Source organism: Musa acuminata, chromosome BXJ3-3 (assembly GCF_036884655.1).
Source record: "Musa acuminata AAA Group cultivar baxijiao chromosome BXJ3-3, Cavendish_Baxijiao_AAA, whole genome shotgun sequence".
NCBI lineage: Eukaryota > Viridiplantae > Streptophyta > Magnoliopsida > Zingiberales > Musaceae > Musa > Musa acuminata.
In genome coordinates, this window is record NC_088351.1 from 26,208,658 (window position 1) to 26,214,505 (window position 5,848).

Genomic DNA, 5,848 nt, shown 5'->3' on the forward strand with positions numbered 1-5,848 from the left:
CGGATTCAATAGATAACTGAGCAGACATTTGGACTCTAAATATTTTAATCCAGGTATCATAAAAGATCTACGAGTCTAGTTTCCAATGTAATAAGATTTGAATAAATCAAAGTTTTCAACAGGACTTATAGGCAGTTCAGTATCAAAAGGTCAGAATCTCAGACATTGCATAGATTCGAATTGTTATGTCTAAACAGGAGATATATCAAATGCAAGGCTAGAATAATTCAAAGTTCCTCATATTCAAAGCAAATGTAGAGATCAAATTACAGTAAGGAAAGATCAGGACACTCGCAATAGGAAAGAGTTGAAAGCTTGCAATAGGAAGGATCGGAACACTTGCAATAAGAAAAAATAGAACAATTACAGGAGAAACGATCGAGAAACTTGCTTTTCGAAGGTTTTGATCCAAAGATTCGAAGAAGGTGTACACTCGAATCCTTTTTCTACTTTTCCTCCATCCCCTCCTTGTTTCGTTTTGTGCACTCATTTTCTTTCTTTCTTCGCAACTACACCACGTGTCGAACATCGATGCACAGTCACCTGCTCTCCCTTACTCTCATTCCTTCTTTTTCTTTCCCAAATGTAGCTGCCACAGCCACCGCCGCTGCCACTGCCATAGTCGTAGCCCCTTCCACCGCACTACCTTCCTTCTTCCCTTCTCTCGTTCCTACTTTTTTCTTTCCCAAACACAGTTGCTGCATACGTAGCCGCCACCACCGCAGTCACAATCACGGCCACAGCCCCCCTTTTTTTTCCTTTCCTTTCTTTCTCTTTCCCAAAAGCAGCTATTGTAGCCATCACCGCTGCCGCAGCTACCGCAGCCAACATCACAGCCGCAGCCGCAGTTGCAGCCACGGCCGCAGCCACCATAGCCGCAGCCTCTTTTTCCTCCCCTGCTATGTTTCCTCTCCTTCCATCCAGTTGCAGCTGCCACTGCCGCAGCTGCCTCCCCTTCTCCTCTTCCTCTCTTCTTCCCTTTTCCTTTCTCTTCTTCTTCCTTTCCTTCTCTTCTTTCCTAGCTACACAACTACAGTCGCAGCCTCAGCCACGGCCGCAGCCTCTTCTTCCTCCCCTGCTCATCTTCCTCTCCCTCTTCTCTTCCAACTGCAGCTGCCATAGCCGCAGCCGCAGTCCCTTCTTCCCCTTCTCTTCTTCCTCTCCTCTTCTTCTTCCCTCCTCCTCCCCGGCGTCACACACACCCTCTCCTCTGTTTCCTCTGTAGGAAACAGAGGTATCACAACCTCTTCTTCTTCTCTTCCTCTTCTTCTTCTTCTCCTCTTCAAACACCCCACACCTCTCCTTTGTTTCCACCTGCAGGAAACAGAGGTGCTGCAGCCCTAGCTGCTGCCACCTCTCGCTCCTCTCCCTCTTCCCTCTCTTTTCCCTCTTCTTCTCCTTTTTCCTTCTTCTTCCTTTCTTCTTCTTCTCTTCTTCCTCACCTTCTCTTCCTCTCCTGCTCTTCCAGCTGCAGCTACCACCACCGCAGCCGCAGCTCCTCCTCTTCTTCTTCCCTCCTCCTCCCCGGCGTCACACACACCCTCCTCTGTTTCCTCTGCAGGAAACAGAGGTATCACAACCTCTTCTTCTTCTCTTGCTCTTCTTCTCTTCTCCCTCTTCTTCCTCCTCTCTTCTTTTCCCTCTTCTTCTTCTTTTCTTCTTCTCCTCTTCTTCCTTTCTCCTCCCCAATGCCCCACAGCTCCTCGCTGCAGCCCTTGCCGCAGCCACCTCCTCTTTTCTTCTACTTCTTCTTCTTCTTCTTCTTCTCCTCCCCGACGCCCCACACATGAACTCCTTTGTTTCCTCCTATACAAAACAGAGGTGCTGCAGCTATCTCTCTTCCCTCTCCCTCTTCCCTCTCTTCTTCTTCTTCTTTTCTTCTCTTCTCCCTCTTCTTCCTCTCTTCTTTTCCCTCTTCTTCTTCTTTTCTTCTCTTCTCCCTCTACTTCTCTTCTTCTTCTCCCCACGCCCCACAGCTCCTCTCTCTGTTTCGGGAACAGAGAACGTGGGAGGCGGTGGGATAAAACCGAAATTTTTGATTTTCTTTATTGTTTTTTGCAACTTAATAGTTTAGTCCTTGAAATTTCTATATTTACATATAGGTCCTCCAATTTATAAATAAATCCTTATTATTAAATTTCAAAAATGAAGGATATTACAATTATAACACCTGGTATTAGAGCAACATTCTTGGCATCTCGATGCCCTTCCACAGCCATCCATCAACCCTCCACAACTGCCCAAAGTAATTCCCACAATTGCTTAAAAGATCATCGTCAAATTCCGCCATCATCTCCAACACCGTAGATTATCCTTTGATCATCTCCACCACCGCGAATTATCTTTTGATCTTCTCGTGAATTACAACAGGTTCTGGTTTCCTATCTTACTGTTGCTGCAATTTAATTATCCTTATTCAAAAATCTAAAAATAATTGTTCATATATTGCTGCATAAACTTTTCGTTGTAAAGTTTTCATCTCTACGAGCAAATATATATTGCAGAATTCCAACCGCATAGCACAATCTGTTTGATCTTGCTACTATATTTTTGTATCCAAATCTCTACAAAATTTTTATTACAGCTTTGACACATCCTAACAGCAGATTTCCCTTTGATTTTGTTAAAAAAATTTCAACATAAACCATTGATCATTTACGTATAATCTGCTATACTTGAAATTCCGCACTATAAAATTCCAGCCACATAGCACAGTTTGTTTGATCTTGCAACTATGTTTTTTTCTATCCAAATCTCTACAAATTTTTTATGACATCTTTGACACTTACTAACAGCAGATTTTTCTTTGGTTTTGTCAAAAAATTCTAAATATAAACTATTGATCTTTTATGTCTAAGCTGCTATACTTGAAAAACTGCACTGTAAAATTTCAATCGTATAGCACAAATTGTTTGATCTTGCTACTACATATTTTCTATCCAAATCTCAATGAAATTTTTATGATAGATTTGACACTTCCTAAGAGTGGAATTTCCTTTAGTTTCATCAAAAAAATCTCAATATAAACCAATGATCTTTTACGTCCAATCTGCTACACTTGAAAATCTATGCTGCAGAAAATTTCAATCGCATATTGTTGCCTTATCCCATCTATTTATAATTTTTTTTTAATGAAATTTCTTATACACTTCACAGATCATCTTAGTTTCTATCTAAGATTGATCTAATGAGAAATTTATCTGGAAAAATGATTTTGCGTTGCTGTAAATTTTCGTCGCAAACTACTGAAATTTACGTAAATTTTCTTACTGTTATACTACTAAAATTTTCTTGATTAAATTAGATATCCTTGCTATTATATAAAATGAGATTTTTCTGTCAATTCCCTCCTCAAATTTCTCAAGTTTTTTATGAAAATTTCATCAAGAAACCGTTGTTTCTTCAACGACAATTCTGCTCTTATAAGATAACACATACCTATAGCAACTTCCATTTATTTCTATCAAACCTTTGCTATCATCTACCACAGAACTAAAACTTTCATCCACAGCCCTAAAACTCCATCAAACCATATCCTCAAACTGTACCCAAAATAGGCACAAAATAAGCCTAAACTGCAGCCTACATCCACCAATCCACCAACATTTCGACCATCACTTCTCTCAACCTATACATGCCTTTAACCCGATAACAAAAGAGAGATCTTAATATCACATATTTAGAGGCATATACTATGGTATCTAAGGAGACAATCAATACTAAATTCGAAGTATTCGAGGTGTGAATGGAAGATAAGATTCGGACTCTCTTTACTGAACTCAGTTTGAGCCGACCACCAAGCCCGAAGAAATCACATCAAGGGGAGAGCTCTAACCAATTGCACCAAGCCCGAAAAGATGATTTCCAAGAGATGGGAGGTTCTATGATCGATCCCAACTATCTACGCATGAGGGTGGACTTCTCTAGATGGGAAGGAGACCCGATTGGTTGGATCTCGCGCGCAGAGCGATATTTTCGGTACCACAAAACCGCGGACACATCTATAGTGAAAATTGCAGCTATACATCTTGAAGGGGATGTTATACGATGGTTTAATTGGTTTGAACATACTCATGGAATCCTCTCATGGTGACAATTCAAAGAAGGACTGCTGATCCGCTTCGGACCAACCGATTACGAGAACATTGACGAACAACTAGCAAAGATCCGACAAACCTCCACCATTTAGGAGTACCAAACTAGGTTTGAAAGGTTATCTAATCGAACTCATGATTGGTCTCAAAAACATCTATTGGAGACCTTCATTGAGGGCTTGAAGTCGGAGATCCGAGGAGAAGTTAAAGCGTGACAATCGTACACGCTTATGGCAGTCATCTCTTTCGCACGACTTCAAGAGGAGTGATTAAACCATGAAGCCTAGAGGACTAGGGTCGCTCCCCAACCAGCAATACTAAAGCCCTCAACCCCCTCTACTATCAACCGAGTCCTTGCACCAAAAAGGTTGATAAGAGAAGAGCTTCAAGAGTGATATGCGAAGGGGTTATGTTGGCACCGCGATAAGTCGTGGAGCCGTGAGCATTGTTGTAGTAAAGGGAGACTTCTTATGATTGAACCAGTAGAAGAAGAGGTCATTGAATATCCAAAAAAGAGTCTTGAACATGAAAAAGAAGATGCGGAAGAAGAGCCACAACCGACCGATATTACAGTACACGCACTAGTTGGTTACTCAAATCCGCAAACGATGAAAGTTGGAGGCCTTCTCAAACAACAACCGATTACTGTTCTCATCGACACGGGCAGCACTAATAACTTCCTAAATAGTAAGGTTGCAGCTCGGATGGCACTCCACATCGAAGGTTGCAGCAAGTCTGATGTAAAGGTCGCCGATGGTAGAACCCTAAAGTGCGACCAAAGATGCCCGCGGGCGAAACTATTACTACAGGGACCAAGAGATAATTGCATATTTCTTCATCCTCCATCTTGATGATCATGAGGCTATGCTCAGAATTAAATGGTTGATGACATTAGGTGATATTTCTTAGAATTTTATGAAACTAATTATGAAATTTTATAGTAAGGAGAAACAAGTGATACTAAACGGAAAATGTGGGGGCGACATAACGATGATTTGCACACAACAAATGGAGAAGGTTTTGCATAAAACATGCAGCAACTTTTTGGTACAACTTGAGCAGAAAACTAAGGGAGAGCCAACAGAATTTAAAGATCCAAATCTACTTCCTTTGCTTGTTGAATTTTCAGATATATTTGACGAACTGCACAACCTACCTCCTACCTGTCGGCATGATCATTATATAACGATTCTTCTAGGAAAATCTCTAGCAAAGACTCAGCTATATTAGTATCCACATCTCCAAAAGGATGAAATAGAAAAGAATGTAAAAGAGATACTCGAAATAAGAGTTATTCGGCCAAGTTGCAGCCCCTACTCTTCACCAGTGCTCCTCGTACAAAAGGACGGAACATGGCGATTGTGTGTTGATTACCGAGCTCTCAATGGCATAACAATCAAGGACAAATACTCTATTCCAATATTAGTTGAATTGCTAGATGAAAGGGAGCACAAATCTTTATAAAGCTGGACCTTTGATTCGGGTATCATCAAATACGAGTGTGCGAAGAAGACATACCGAAAACCACCTTTTGAACACATAACGACCACTATGAATTTTTGCTTCCTTCAACAGAAGGTGGAATATCTTGGGCATATCATATTAGAGGAAGGTGTGGCAGTGGACCCCTCTAAAATTGGAGCAATACAGAACTGGCCAACCTCGAGGAACATAAAAGTGCTACGTGGCTTTCTCGGTTTAATAGGCTACTATCGTAAGTTTGTAAAAAACGATGCAAAGATCAGTGCACCACT